The sequence below is a fragment of the Epinephelus moara genome, chromosome 4 (genome assembly GCF_006386435.1).
Source record: "Epinephelus moara isolate mb chromosome 4, YSFRI_EMoa_1.0, whole genome shotgun sequence".
NCBI classification, from domain to species: domain Eukaryota; kingdom Metazoa; phylum Chordata; class Actinopteri; order Perciformes; family Serranidae; genus Epinephelus; species Epinephelus moara.
The window spans coordinates 27959055-27974701 of record NC_065509.1 but is presented as its reverse complement, the minus strand read 5'-3'; the positions used below and the strand labels follow the sequence as shown (position 1 = coordinate 27974701).

At 42.5% G+C, this 15647-nt stretch overlaps 1 long non-coding RNA gene across 1 annotated transcript in view; it reads left to right on the top strand.

Moving 5' to 3' along the window:
- The first annotated feature begins 8558 nt into the window (after nt 1-8558).
- LOC126388995 (uncharacterized) overlaps nt 8559-15647 on the top strand; it is a 110814-nt gene continuing 103725 nt past the window's right edge. The window contains exon 1 of the long non-coding RNA XR_007569798.1: nt 8559-8786. This is a non-coding gene — a long non-coding RNA (uncharacterized LOC126388995). The remainder of the gene's footprint in view (nt 8787-15647) is intronic.

Here is a 15647-nt window from a genome sequence, read left to right as displayed (position 1 = left end):
ACATGGGACTTCAGACGGCTCTATTGACACAAAAAAAACCTTTCACATTCAGTGTTTATGAATATGTGGATAGCTCAGTTTTGATCAAATAACCACAACCTCTCGCCTGTGAATGCTCGTAGAATATACAAATTAGTATAAGCCACCATTTTTATAAAAATTGCTTCAACGTTTCAGCCTTTCTAGCAAAAAGACATCATTAAGATGCAAAGAAAACAAAAGCAGCTCTACATTGTGCAACCCAATTAGTCTGTAGCTTACGTGGCCTACTAATCAACACTCGTAATTAGCCATTTTATTTCAAGTCTTTGCTCTAACCGAGCTATCAAAAAGCCCTTTGATGTGACTCTCGAGCACCCTGTGTTTTAGATTTAGATTGCAAATGAAATGCCGGTGACTGCAAAGGGGGAGATGTTTCCCTCTTCTTTTGTCGAATGGACTATGGTTCAAAGGGAGACCCACAGGCCTGCTGCCTCATGGGATTATTAGACTGTTAATACAGTGTGAATGTTCACAGTGGCCTCAGGTGCTCGTCTGTGTCATGCAGTTTTCACAGCATTCATTCACTGTCATTCACTGACACCTATGGGCCAATAAAATCAAACACACATTGGACAGGAGCTCTGCAAGCCCACAGCTTGTGCATAGCCTATTTTCTCTTTCTGTTTCTATATTCTCTCTGCTGTTTATCTCTGGGTCTATTTCCAATTTAGTTCATCTTTAAGTTAATAGGGGAAATGTACAATATTGTCAGATTAATAATGCAAGAGTCTATTAATGTACTAAAAAAGAAGAGAAACTATACATTATAGATAAGAACCGTATTTACTTAAATAAAAACCTTGCAGCACTGACACAGTTTCCTTTTTTTAACTTGGACAAAAGCTGAATCTAAAGTGGGCATTTTGAATTTCTTAAAATCGCTCTCTAGCTGTTTACCCTTCACAAACATCTTTATCACAGCTGCCCCCTTGATGACCAGCACAATCTACATCTCCCTCTTAAGATTTAACATAAAATGATGAAATCTAAAAGAGATCACCATTAGCTTGTATTTTTGGGGCTTATTTTAGGTCTTTGATAAGATAAAGTCTGACAGTGTTTAAAGAGACTGATGGACTTGTTTTAGATCAGCTTGGTGTTGTGGTTAATTTCTCCAAAAAAATGTATTTTGAAATTTCAAATTTGTTAATTTTCTGCCACAAGCAAGCAGAAAACAAACAAAATATGCTGATACAGATATACAACCCTGACATATTGCTTCAAAAATGGACTGTAGCGGTGCCCACATTTCCCAGCATGCTGTACCAAGTAGTTTGTAGTTTCCTGTTTTCTGTTCCATAAGGCAAATGTCATTTTTTTTGTTATTGTCTAGTTTGCACCATCATTGAGTTGGCTATCCCACTTCATGACCACAGCTGCATTTCCTCACTGAAATTTCGAGTCTGATGTTCATGTTAATAAAGGTTGTCGGTGTTCAGAACCACTACTTGTTCCCTGTGAAACACAAACAGTCACAGTATTAAGGCAGATGTGATTTGTCATTGCAGGAAAAGCACAGGTGTTGCTAATAACACGAATGATGGCCCTGCTGCATTCAAGTGCTCCATTGAGAGTCACAGAGAGCCAGCATGCACAACACCAGGGCCCAATTCCAATCCGATCCCTTACAGACTCACTGACTTAGAGGCGCGTTCATGTGAAGTGCGTAAGTGTGTGAGGGCTGTCCCATTGTCAAATCGTCAAGTCAGTGAGTCAGTGAGTGAGCCCTTTATGCCCCCTTAACATAGGTCAGCATCGATGTGGACTTACAGTAAGGAAATTACCCACAGTTCATAGTGTTGTGACGTCAAATACAGGGGGTGCCCTCGGAACACCGGAAGTGTTAAAAAAAAAAAATGTAAACGGCAGATCTGCATACGGTAACAATATAGATATAAGATAGATATCACTATATCACTTACAACACTTTTGATGCTAGTTTAGAAAAAACATGCATATTTTGATGCTAGTTTAGAAAAAACATGCATATGGTAAAAACACAGTAAATTCATTATTTCAAACTTCCCTCTTCCCCATTTTGCAACGCAAGTGCTTGGATAAGGATTGACTGATCAGGGAGTCTATCCCTCACACGCCTTGTGTGTGCTGACAATAACCGATAAATGATCACGCCCAGAGCCGCCAGTGTCAACAACATTTTGTAGAGAGGGGGATAAGTGCTGTCCCATTCCTATTTATAGCATCCGGAGCCCTTTCAGACTCTTACACTCAATCACTTACAGCTGACGTCAGTTAAGTCAGTGAGGGTTCAGGGCTTGAGTCTTTAGGAGCCGGATTGGAATTGGGCCCAGGAATCTGAAATCAAAGCAGCTAAACGGAACTCAGCCATTTAATTTCATTATTTACACCTGTGCTTTTCCTCCTGTGATGAGGCTGGTGAAAAAGCCTATTGCTCACTGTCACAAAATAACCTGCTAGCTCTTAACCCTCTCTTCCTTTGATAACTAACACTGTGTCTGCTGTTTCATTCAGTGCACAGTAGCAGAGGTTGCTGAAAACATCTTGCTGTTGCTGCTGTTATTAAAAGGGCAGCAAAAAGCTTTAACTCACCTAATGCTAGCTACCAACCTAGCACAAAATGGCAGACATTTACCCATGGTAAACACAGCTAGGCTACTAGTATCTACTGAGCTAAAACGTCAGTTGGAGGTGACAGAGACCAAAACAGAGCTAAAAGGTGAGTAAATGTTGAATTTAGATTATTTAGATTTATCACATAGCCTGAAAATGCTAAAATGAATGCTAATGCTAATGCTTTGTATGGCAAGTGTTTTCTAGCATGTTAGCCATTTTACATTCTGTGCATGTTGTGGTTTTTGGTCACTTGTGAGCAGAACAACTACCCAATAAGCTGACAGTTACACAGCAATGACATATTTCCTTATTATTTCCGTATTTCCTCACCTGTTGCAGCTGCTGTTTAAGAATAAAGGCAGCAAAGAAGCTTTAACTCACCATATGCTAGCTACCAACCCAGCACCAAATAGCAGACAAAGTTACCCACAGTAAACACAGCAACTAGTATCGCATAAGCTAAAGAGACATTTTTGTCAGTTGGTGGTGACAGAACCAAAAACATAGCAATAAGGTGAGTAAATATTTAACTTACGTTCTTCAGGTGGCCAGAAACAGGATGCCAAAGTAATGCTAACATTACGTTGTGTCTCCTGCATGTGAATGTTCTGGAAATTGTTTGCTAGCATGTCAGCCATTTTGAATTTTAGCTTATCTGATTTTTGGCCACCACGGAGCAGAGGAACTGCACAGGAAGCTGATAGTTACAGCTCTAATACACCAAATAAAAATGTTATGGCTGATATGTAAGCACACAATTGTCTGTTAGTCACTACCTAAAATTACTTGCTCCTGAGAAACAGTATCTGGGTTGCTTACTTGCTAACATAGATGCTCTTACTTTCTTTGCTAACTCTGTCTGTCTGCTGTATGGTAGCTAGTAACGTAATGCATAAAAATGTTGCTTCATGACTGCTAGATGTGAACAGGCTTTTGTTTGCTAACATGTTACTTTTAAATGTTTGCATTATTCAGTTTTAAGCCACTGGGGAGAAAAATGTGGCTGGCATGTTCACAAGCAATTGTCTGTAAAGTGCCCCAGGACTGAGTCCTAAGACCTGAATAAGAGTTAGCATTATATCACCCCTGGTTCCCTTATCTCTACGTTAATGGTTTATTGAACGGGTTTTTGGTTAGATGCCAGAGATATATAGTCTGTTGTTAACACAAGTTTACGAGACTTTTACCTTGTGTTATACAACATAAAGTACATCAATAAACACCCCACTTTGAAGCTTCTATGTATCTCAAAAAAGGCGGTTGCAAACAAGTGGCTAAAAGGAGACGACAGAGCGTCACACATGGCTTTACAGTTTTGTTCTGGTGGTGATGTTAGTTTGTGTAACCATAGTGTAGTTTGTTTATATTGTAACATTAGTTTTCTACTGACAGCTGCATTCAGACTTAAATAATCATGATCTTACTGAACAAAACATGTCAGTAATCATGAGCGTTTGTTTGCCACAGAGCTTACTTTCGGCAATCATCCAAAATCCCATGAAAAAATTCCATAGGTTTTTTGACGAGGAACCAGTGCGATGCTAACTTCCACATGGGCCTACAGAGAGACGTCATCCCAGGGGTCTGGGGGATCCTCCCCTGGCACTTTTTTTTTTTTTTTATATAAATAAGCTCTATTTTGATGCTTCTTTATTCACTGTGGTACTATATTGACATACAAACTACAAAAAAATCCCAGTGTGACTCAATTTATTTTCATTGTGTATTCATTTATTTTGTGATTTAAATTGCTGTGATTTTATTGTGTTGATCTCTTCTTCTGTACGCACAACGTTTAGGCTACTGCACGTCTGTTCATCCTGAAAGAGGGGACTCGGTTGGCCTTCCTAAGGTTTCTACTGTTTCTTTGCTCGTTGAGGGTTTTTTGGGGGACGAGTTTTTCCTTATGCGCTGTAAGGTCCAAGGACAGAGGGGTGGCATATGTTGTAAAGTCCTCTTCAGCAAATTGTGATTTGTGATACTGGGATTTATCAATCTTTAGTTTATCAATGGGCCACCTAGCACCCTATCTTAAGTCAAATTTGGCCCGCTAACCGAAAGTTGAGTGTCACTGTGCTAAATTTTCTTTTTTCTACATGAACACTGTTAGTCTGCCTTTAGTTGATCGTGCTGTCAGTTTGTTCTAATGGTTTCTGCCCTCTGCTGGCCAAAACCAGACTTATGCAGCTTTAAAGGTTTTCCATGACAGGTTGAGCTTGAGTGAAGGATTCTTATTCACTTCCATAACCAATAACCATCATTGTCATTGCTTATGTCAGTAATAGGTGTCAGTATAAACAGTCAGAAATAAGGCTACCATACACCCAGATAACAACGCCCAGCATTGTTGCAGGTGAAAAAGGGCCTTTAAGGGTGTCTCTGTATTAGCATGCATTAGTATCAATCATTGTTGCTCAACCAAGCACGTGGCACAACATATAAAGCAATATGACAATAAAAATGAGAGCAAACATGAGCCAAACATTGATTAACCAATGATTAACAATAATAGTATTAAATGACATTGAAAATACAACATCTGTATATACCTTAAAATCACATCTCTCACACACACTGCATTCTGTACATTTAATTTACAGTGGTGTCATTATACAGCTCTATTCTCTCTTGCCTGATTGCAGGTGAAGATGCTAAAGTTACAGATAATGTTGTTGTTTCTGTATTTTAACAGCATGACACAAACCTGCTTCTTACAGCTTAGTTTTCATATTTTAGACACTTAGTAATATGCAATAGCAAAAACACTCTGCTTGTCCTCTGTGTCTTAACTAAGAATGTAATATTTACAGCAGCCAACTACTTTGTAATATAATTATCTTTGGCCACAAAATCCCCTCCCTTGTAAGATAGATTGAATGATGTAAGTAAGAATTGCTTATTAAAAAATCCATTTGTTGTGTTTAATTATTTCTTTTCCCTGATAGCTTGAGAAGTCCTGCGTGCCTTTCCAGTCAGGCTCCGCATGGCTGCGTTAAACAGAAGAGATGTGCTAATGGTGAAGCTGAGGTGAGTGAGGTTGTTGTTTATTTCTAAATCTGCCTTTAACAGTGAAATGAAAGTTACTTTCCTGAAACCGTGGTTGTCTCTGAATTACTTGTCTGTATTAATTGATAATCTCTGTCTCCCACACATAGAACCTAACACACGTGAATATGGGTTGAAGTGTTTGATATTTGACATTAAAGAGATCGCAAGGAAAATTAAGGTCTCGTGCCATTAGAACCATTTTCTTGTTGTCATAGAAACAGCGTTAGAGTTTACAAAGATTATGTCTCAGCGTCTCTGTCACGGCAGTTCCAACAATTTTCTTTACTGATGCAATAAACAGATGTCTGATTAGTGGCAAATCAAATGATTTCGCCGGTGGAGCACTCTTTAACGAGGCATAGAAAAAAAGGTCAACGAGATATTATTAAAATCAACACTGGCTGCTACTTTTAACTGATAATGTCACTTAAAATCAGTGTTTACCCCGAGAGACTCTGAGAAAATCTGTGGCATTACATGCACTAATATATTTCTTAATGTTTTAAACTGACTGTAGAAATGAGGTGAATAAAACAGAAGAGGGACTTACTAATATATATATGATATTTTGTGTTGTGCATCTCGTGTGTATTTTTGTTTATTGGATATCGCAAAGCCAGCAAACCAAAACCTTAAACTAAAGTCCATGTACATGTGCATAAATGCTGTGATAATTTTCGGTGTTGCCATACTGTGGGAGTTTATCTAAGCTTTCTGCTGTTTTGGACCTGGTACGATAAATCTTTACTGTAGCTCTTGTGAAAACAAAATTAGATGCATACCTTGATATATTCATATCTATGGCAGTTTTAAGTAAGTATTAAGGTGATTAAAGCCATCAAAAATGCGATAGAGGTGCCCGTCAGTGTTACTGAAAATCACTCAAAAAGAGGGAGCATGAATAAAGCAGCCTGTACTCTTTTGAAGACGTTTCTACAAAACATAAAATTGTAATAATCCAGCTACAGGGATAAACATTTATTAGATTGCGAAATGAATTTTGTAATTTTGAAGGCTGTTTCAGAATTCATACTTTATAAAATCTTCTCCTGTTCTCCCACTCTCTTCCATAATGAGTCAAAATGTAACGTCATGTGGTAGCAGACCTATTTGCTCAACAAATACTTTATTATCTCATCAGTGCAGCTCAGGAAATAGTCGAAGACATTCTTCTGTCGCTATTATTCGGAGCCCAACAGAGGGTGAATAACAGGTCTGGTTGAATGCAGGAATGTGCTTAATTAACATACTCTTGAGAAATGGAGGGAACATTACACTTGTTAAATTGTGTGATTGAAATAAGAGACTCTTCTTAACATTATAACGTATACAGTGCACAGTGTCATTTTGTAAGCGTGATAAATGTTGATGTGTTCAGGCGTAGAAGCGCATGAGGCGTGGGGACACACAGAAACTAAATCGCATGCTCACATACGCATATATGATAAAGCATTGCAGTGGGCAACAGCAAAGAGAAATCTCTGTAAACAAACAGATGACAAAAAGATCGAGAGCAGCCATCACAGCACCTCTCTCTAAAGGGAGCCTTTCATTTTATTGCACAATAGCAGTTGTCTCCGAAGCCCAAACAGTTTAGAAGTAATTACTAGTGTTTTCCCCAGAAGGTGATTACTTTGCCACACTTGGCAGCCATTGTCACCGGCCGGGCACCACACTCATCAGCCCTACAAAGGGGAGAAGTGCTCGATTGATGATGAGCCCTCTGTGGCTCGGGGAGAATTTAAAAGTACTTGTATGAGGCTCTTTCAGGAGATTAACTTGCAATAAGGGCTACCTGCCATGGACACATTCCCTGTATTCATGGTGCCGGCACAAAGACTTTTTTAAGAGGGGCACAGCTGCATGAAAGCAAATGGTGAATGGGGATAATAGTCACAAAAGACAACAAACCTCAAGTGTAAAGAAATAAAGTGTTTTTTTAAGATGGGAGGCTTCCATTCAAAGCCAGACCATTCCTTCTTTTGACCATTGAGGATCCGGCCACTCCACCACCCAAGGCCTCAATCTAATTATTTTAGGACAAGACATGTTATGGTGCAAAGTGGCAAAGAGAGAGCACTCCGGACCAAAGTGCACTTTAATTCAATCATTCTATTGGACAGATTCCCCCTTCAAATGGACGTCACACACCAGTAGACTGGCACAATTGGGAGGCTCCTGGCAAGGCCCCGGGCCCTTTTAGCTGAGGTAAATAACGCAGAAATCACATGCACATGTAGATATGAGTAAATGTATAAGTAGGTGTGAGTAGATGTCTTATTTCCCAGTGTATTTTGCAAAAGAATACATCTGTGTAAGAAGGTGCGGGTTTATTTTTTTATCGGGAAATTGTAGAAATCTTCAAAGGCAGATTAAACCGCAGCCACAGGGGCCCGGATCCGATTCCATTCATTAAGCAGAGAGAGAGCGAGACAGAGAGGGAGAGAGACTGCATGTGTCCTTGCTTGCCTAAATGTGAAAATTGCTCATGCCATTATTTCAGATGAGAAAGTGGGAACTGAATGGATTTGCTTTAATATAACAGACATGGGATACCACATACAGAGAGACAGAGGGGGGGCCAGACTTCTTTGCTTTTGCTCACACAGTGGAAAGGCCCTGACAGGTGTGCTTTTGTATGCGTATGTCTATGTGAGGGTGAGGCAGATTGTGTGTGTGTGTGTGTGTGTGCGTGTGTGTGCACGTGCGCTTGTGGACGTGAATAAACACAGACGTGAGGTGTGTATGTGTGTGCGTTTGAGAGCGTGTTAAGCCTCTCCACGTTGCGCTGCCACTCCCTGGTGAAGAGAGGGGCCTTCTCACTTCTTCGTGGTCTGGTCTTACAGCAGGCCAGGATTCAGTGCTGACCTTCGTAAGATTTAGACTAACTGATCCTGAGATGGAGAGACAGAAAAAAATAATGCATGAGCATGTGTGCGGTGAAAAGTCAGCGGTAGCTGATGGAAAAAATAGCATTTAAGTCACAACTAAAGTAAGCCACTTGATTCTTACAAACATTTCGGCGGCCTCTCTTGTCTGGATTAGTTCCATCCAAACTGTGCGAGAAAGTCGTCAATCCCAGCTTGCATCTCGGATCTTTGGTAAGAACATTTTAATTGTCTACTTTTGAAATTATTTTGTATTTTATCCAGTTTTTTAACGTTAATTTTGGGCAAGCTGTATCTAAAATGTTTGTGTGATGCCAGGTTTTGCAATTAAAAAAATATGTCTGTGTCGCCAAGCATGCCCGCATGTCAGGTCACTCCTCCTTAGAAACGTGCTTTGTGAGGAAACATCAGCTCTTTAATTTTGACGTCATGTGCCACGGTCAATGAGGTGAATGACACTAAAAGGTCAGAGGTCACCTCACCCAATTTAGTGATCAGGGATCAGAGATCAGGGAGTAATCCCAAAGCTGAATCTGGATAACCTCTTAGTTGATGACCTATTGTTAGAGATCTTAGGCTGCAGTTATATGTGTACAAGTTTACATTTTGTCTGTATTATTAAGATGCACTGCCTAAGACAAAGGAAAAATGCTCTGACATCTTTCCATTAATGCATGTGTATTGGTCCTGTTTGTGCATATGTGTGTGTAACAGGCGCGTGTGTGTCATGTGTAAAAAATAACATTGAAAAAATGAATTTAGGGGTTAATAAAGGTGTAAATAAGTTTTCTGACTAGACTTTGCCTTTAGTATGGCAGCTGAGACTGATGCAGTTTTCCATTTGACCACTAGATGTCAGGATTTGCCTAGTTACAGTGCACTCACCCCCCCCCCCCCACCCCCCCACCCTTTACCAACACCTGAGGGGGAAACTTGTGAGTAGCCTACACATGGTGTGACAGCTTCCCCAGGAAGCTTGGGTGACATTTGCCTCACTTAATGACACAAGCTAATTAATCATTAGCTGTCCCAGAGGTATTGCTGTTTGAGAGGCTTTGTCGTGCCTCTCCCCAGTAGGGGGTCCCAGCCTCAGCATGTTATGTATGCATAACTGCCTCATCCCACGCTACAACATCTTAATTCTCACCCGTTTAGCTAGTTTGACTGAACTACACTCGCTCTTTTTCAACCCTTCATCTCGGATAAAGTATAATCTGCTGAGAGATAGAGCACCTTAATTTTTTCTCAGCCTCTTGCATGTGACATGCTGGGCCATGGAGTCTCTTTCCCTATGGAAGGTAGGGCATGGCCAGTGTTGTAGTTGTCCGCAGTAGTGACGAGGAAAGATTTTATTGATGGTTGATTGGGCAGACAAGGGGATGTGGGTTTAGATTTGCTGCATCAACGGTTTTAACCACATCACTTCATCAAGGCCCAATGGACACTTTCACAGACATATCAAATTAAAGCAGGATTAGCACGAGAAGTGCCTATCTTTTTTAAACGGTCCTCCTTCCTTGTCCTCGTTCTGAAAGCTGGTTAAAGTTTGGTGTATTTATATGTCACTGTCTACAGTCAAAAGTTGGAAACGTAAGTAAGGAAAGACCACTCTAAACTCTAAGTAAACTGAGATGTTTTATTGTTGCTCTGCTTGAGTAAACCTAAGGTGATAGAGCATCTGAAATTTGAGTGAATGTGTATATGAACCCAAGCTAACAGGGCCATGTGGGTTATGAGTAATTATCTCTCATGGGGTGAAACCCTCTCTAGCTAGGCTTTGAGTCCAACAAGGATGTGCGAAAAGCCTTTGTGAAACATGGAGAAAATGAAATCTGCCCCCTGTACGTGTTCCTGCCCCCTCAACATCATTACTGCCCCCCCTACCGGGTCTCAGGCTGGTTTTGGACAGACCGCGCCTGTTCGTCACGTACTTGAGGCTCCAGGTGATGCACTCAGGTTCCCCCTTCACCCGCCAGAGAGGTGTTTGGGGTAGTGCATATGTGCACGGGGCCATCGGGGGCACTCGCTGATGAGGGCCTGGGCTGCAGGAGGGCTTTGAAAAATGTTAGAGGTTTTGGGATGAGACTCAAGGTCCCCTTGGGATACCATGACCCCTGACACCTGCTCGCTGGCCCTTGTGCTTTGTTCTGTGACCTGAGAATGGTGCGTACATGCGGAGAGGTACTGGCCATCTTACAGCTAATCCAAAAGTTTCATCTGGACACACGTTGCAGTGGTGAATCACCAAATGAATGCTGCACTTTAACACCGACGTATGTCCACTTTATAGCGGCGTTATTGTTGTGTCAATATATTTCTTTGTATTTGCATTTAACATTTAATGTTATTTACTGCAGTCTGTGCTAATGACATCCATTACAACAGGGTGGATGCCCTCCTCCACTTCTGCTTGTGATTAATTTCATTTTTTTGATGATTATTTCATATATTTGATCCGTGCTGGCTTTACATGCAAGTTGTGGCTCCTTCATCAAACATAATTCTTGTAGTCCGATACACGCATGGTTGAATTATTCCATTTCATGGGAGTGTCTACTTATTGATATGCAAAGGCGTACCAGCTGAGGCTTTAGTGCCCCTGCTCTGCCAGGTGCCATTTAATATCACTTGGATATACACAAGATCCTTCATTTCCACTCTAATCACGGGCAAGGTTTCACTCTGCCATGAACCGCCATTGTAATTCAGCAAGTATAGAGCAAACACAGGCCCTTTTACTGCGATGGAGACATAAAGTAAACTTGAGTTCTGATCTATAGCGGCAAAGAAGTCTGTAAAACAAACACCGGTCCCTGAGTAAACCTGTCCTCCAAAGATGGGCTGCATTTATATGCTATTATTGTGCTCACACTATGTCACCTTGATGAAGCTCTACATGATTTAGTTTACTCTGTTACATTTAAAATGAAGCCCGCTAAAGAAAATCTTTGTGCAAGACATCTAAGCCTTGACCTTGTGGATACAGACGCCACAGTTTCCACAGCCCTAGCAGGAGGCCTTTGGACATGACACATGAAGAGACAACAAGAACTTACTGTTCTCTGGCTACAGAAGTGTCTGCTGAACCTTTAAGATGCAAAAATGGATCTGCCGCCATGTTTGCCTTCGTCGCTGTCTCAGAAAACACCGGGGCGTGTCCCTCCTCTGGGAACCCCATCTGCAGGCCTAAAGTGATAGCACCACCCTTTCCTCCACACCCATCACCATTCACTGTCAGAAAGACAAACACACACATGCACAAACCCACCTGCGCACACACAAACAGGGAGCAGGCTGTGCATATGTACCTGACAGAGGCAGCGTTTGTGCCCTGGAACATATTTAACAATGCACACTTGACACCCGCACCATCCCAGCAGGAGGTCACAGGAAACAGATGAGGACTAGTCAGGTTGATCAGGAAAACCACAGCCTACCTGTACTTGCCATGCACCGTGCTCACACTGCCAACCTCTGGGCTTATTAACAATGAATCAACGTAATTTTCTGTAGAAAGCAGTGTTCACACTTGAGAGAGCCTATATCGCGAAGCTGATGGCGGAGCAAAAAAGGGGAGGGGGATCACTTGTCGCTCAGTGCAGATTCCACCCTTCCTGATTTCTAATGGGGACAGCCAGTCCTCCTGCATCCATCAAGCTCCGTGCATGAAATTACCCTTTCCGAGGCAGCAAGTGGCGGATTTGTACCAGGACCTTTAAGATAACTTATTTACTCACTTGTTTATTGTGCATCAAAGTGAAGTAAACTTTTCTGGTCACCCCCCCTTTGCAGTTGAAGCTTCACAGCCCTTTCATGGTGTCAGGGGCGGGGCTAAGCATTGCATGTGATTCTCTATCTCCAGGAACCCCGCAATTACATCTGGCACAACTCTACATGAAGTAACGCTTTATAAGCCTTTGTGCATCGCGGCTTTGAAGAGCCGTGGCCTTCTATAAGTTTGCTTTTTGTCCCCCCTCTGTTGTACAGCCCACCCCCCTATCCCCCCATCCCCCAGCTCGGGACAGAAGACAGAATGTGATGTGTCGTCTCCCTCCCCACACAAAGCCCCAGTGCATTGGACACACCTTGGACAGCACAAAGGATGAAAAGCACGACGAGGCTTGGACACGCAGGACCACGCTGCCAAGCCCGATAAAGACGCTTCAAAAGTCGAGCAGCAAACAGTGGCCTTCTTCTCCTCGGCTCTCTTCTTTTTCTTCCCAGGACCTTGCAGTGACAGAGAGGAGAAAAAAAAGAGACAGAAAGAAAGGCTGACTGAGTAAAAAGATATTTTTGGCTTCTGTGTTTTTACCCACACAAGACTTACGAATGTGATTTTGGGTAATGTTGTGTCTACGGCAAAGTAGTCAGCGTAAATGCGCGTGTAAACATCTAGATTAACATTTGTATGTCTGCTTTTGGTATGAGTACAGGATTAACCAAAAACATCCCAGCTTTGAAGCAGAGGGCCCATAAATAAACTCTGCTGCCCCATCTCCAATCCCCTTGTCTCTTCAGCCGTCTGCTCACAGTGGCAAGCCACAGCCAGACTGAAACCTGCCATTTAAGCCGGAGATGGACGCCATTTTACCTCTTGTCTACAATAAGTTGCTATTTGTGTTTTTACACAAAGTGTGCTTACATGGCAATAATTTTCACACCAAGTCATTGATTTACTTTATAGACTTAAACATTTTTGGATATAAAATAATTTTTTATTCTACTCATTGTGAATTTTAAGACAAGCGAGAGAGTTGCAAATGTCGCCGGGGTTTTTCCTCCATTTAATTTTTGTCCCCTTGTTAGTTCACAAAATTAACCAGACATCATAAAACATGACTTTTCACCGGTAACTCCCTCCTCCTTCCTCATGCCTGTCTCTCTCTCTCTCTCCCCCTCATTCCCTCATTGAAACAGATGGCGTTTTATGCTGGGCACAATCAGGACTATTCAGCGTCGGGCAGGGCAGGCCCTCCCCACCTGCGCTCAGCCCAATCACAACCTAATGAACACATTGGGAGCAGTCTGTTCCAAATTACTCCCAGTTGGAGCCAGGGCCACAGGTAACCCCCCCCCCACCCCCCCACCCCACCCCACCCCTTGCCATCACACTCTGCCCCTTCCCCTCCACCTCACCTCCTTCGCAACAGTCTCCCTGCCCACCCGCCCGAATTGGTATTGGCTCCAGTGTTTAGAGCCTCAACTCAGACTCTTAATCAAATCAAGATCCATATCTCTGTGCTGTCAGCATTCCAACACAGCTCAGAGGGGCTGCGTGTGCAGCGACAAGCGTATAAGTTACATGTGGGGGGATATGGATTGACAGCTGAGGTGTTTATGTGTTGGATCTGAATTGGTTCTATTTGATATGTCTGAAAGCCGCTTTCCCGTGTGTGTATAGAGATCTGTGCTTTTACGATTAATCGGCTCACCTGGGCACACAAGCACACACACACACACACACACACACACACACATATGCATACACATGTGGAGGAACAGCCAAGGTCCCTGTAAATGCTGTGGTGTTAACCACATCAGGCCCATCTGTGTGCCTTATCAGCATGTTTCCACAGCTTCAAAGGGCATCATTTATGCATTTGTGTTCAGATTGTTTGCGCTCCATTCACAGCATATAGGTTCTATACATTCATGTTTTATTTATATATTGAGGTTGAATAAAAAAGACAAAATTACCCTTTTTTTATTTTCTAAAGCAGCGTATACCTGTCACACATCACAGCCGCTTGAATATCTTTCTTCTTATCGGTGTATGTGTGGGCAGGCAAGGGGCAGTTGTATATCGTAGGCAGTTGACACCAGAAGTGTGCTGTAGCCAAGAGCCTCTGACACTCTGATACACCCTACAACATCCCAAGGGACAAAGGAATGAAACCAGGGCGCCTGCCTCGTCATGTCCCATCAATTGCTATAGGACCTCAGAAACCGCAGGCCAACTAGCAGCCCCCACGTGGGTGTCCATCACTGGATTTGACAGGAGCGCTGCCCTGCTGGCTGCCCTTCTTCACTGTCCCTCTGGTCAATCTGCACCTCAATTGGCCGTGCACTGGTGGGTGATGCCTGCTCCTTCTGCCGCATGTCAAAAAGAGCCAGGAGCCACAGAGGAAGTGCAAATATCCTCTAATGGCCTTGATCCAGATGGATGCGCCCATGACAATAGGCCCCCGTGCCTGTGGTTTGGGGTTTTTTTGTCAGTGAAAAACGCAGAGGCCACCACAATAACACAGCAAAATTATGCATGCAGGCCAAGTACCATTGACATGTTAAAGAGCACTGCCAGTTGCTATGATAATTGAGTTAGCTCATTCCAAGGCAGAGAGCTCTTTTCTCTTAACATGTCTTTAAAGGCACTTTGGGGACATAAGGCAGGCTTTAAGACAATAGATATAGGAGGAGAAATAATGGATTCAGTGGGTCACCATTTCTCTGCCCATTTGCTTAACATAGGTCTATACATCCCACGGTGAATGCTGCTTGATGGGATTGCCTTTAGGGGGTGTTTTGTGGGTTTTACATTCTATCACTCAAGAGATTGACACATTCTATGAAGTCCATATGGACGTTTCAAGGATAAAGTAGATTAAAGGAGCGTGTATGAAATATTCAGATGACCGCTCTACTTCATGACAGTGACAAACTTTGGATTCTCTTTGTAGAGGCCTCTGGGCTTGAACCATTGCCCACAAGTATGATATTACTTTCTGTAATATCACACTTGCCATAAGTGAACGTTGACCTGTTTAAGAAAGCAATAACATCAATGGAACGCCCTCTGTTCGCTTTGCTTTTAACTGGGATGTTTGGCTACGTCACGGGGTGTCTGATCTCCCTCTGCCTCCATAGGGTCTCATTGAGAGTGGCCACTTTGTGTACAGCTGGGGCGTGTTTGGCCAGTAACCTAAAACCAGGAAGACTTTGAAACTTAGCCAGAGGAAGAGGTGGGAAGTTCACTCTTATTTGGAGACTCCAAAGATTTCTCCTTGGACACACTGGGGTAGGTCAGGGACACCAGGAGCCACCTTTCTTCCTGCATCTGTGCGGCTGTGGGATGAT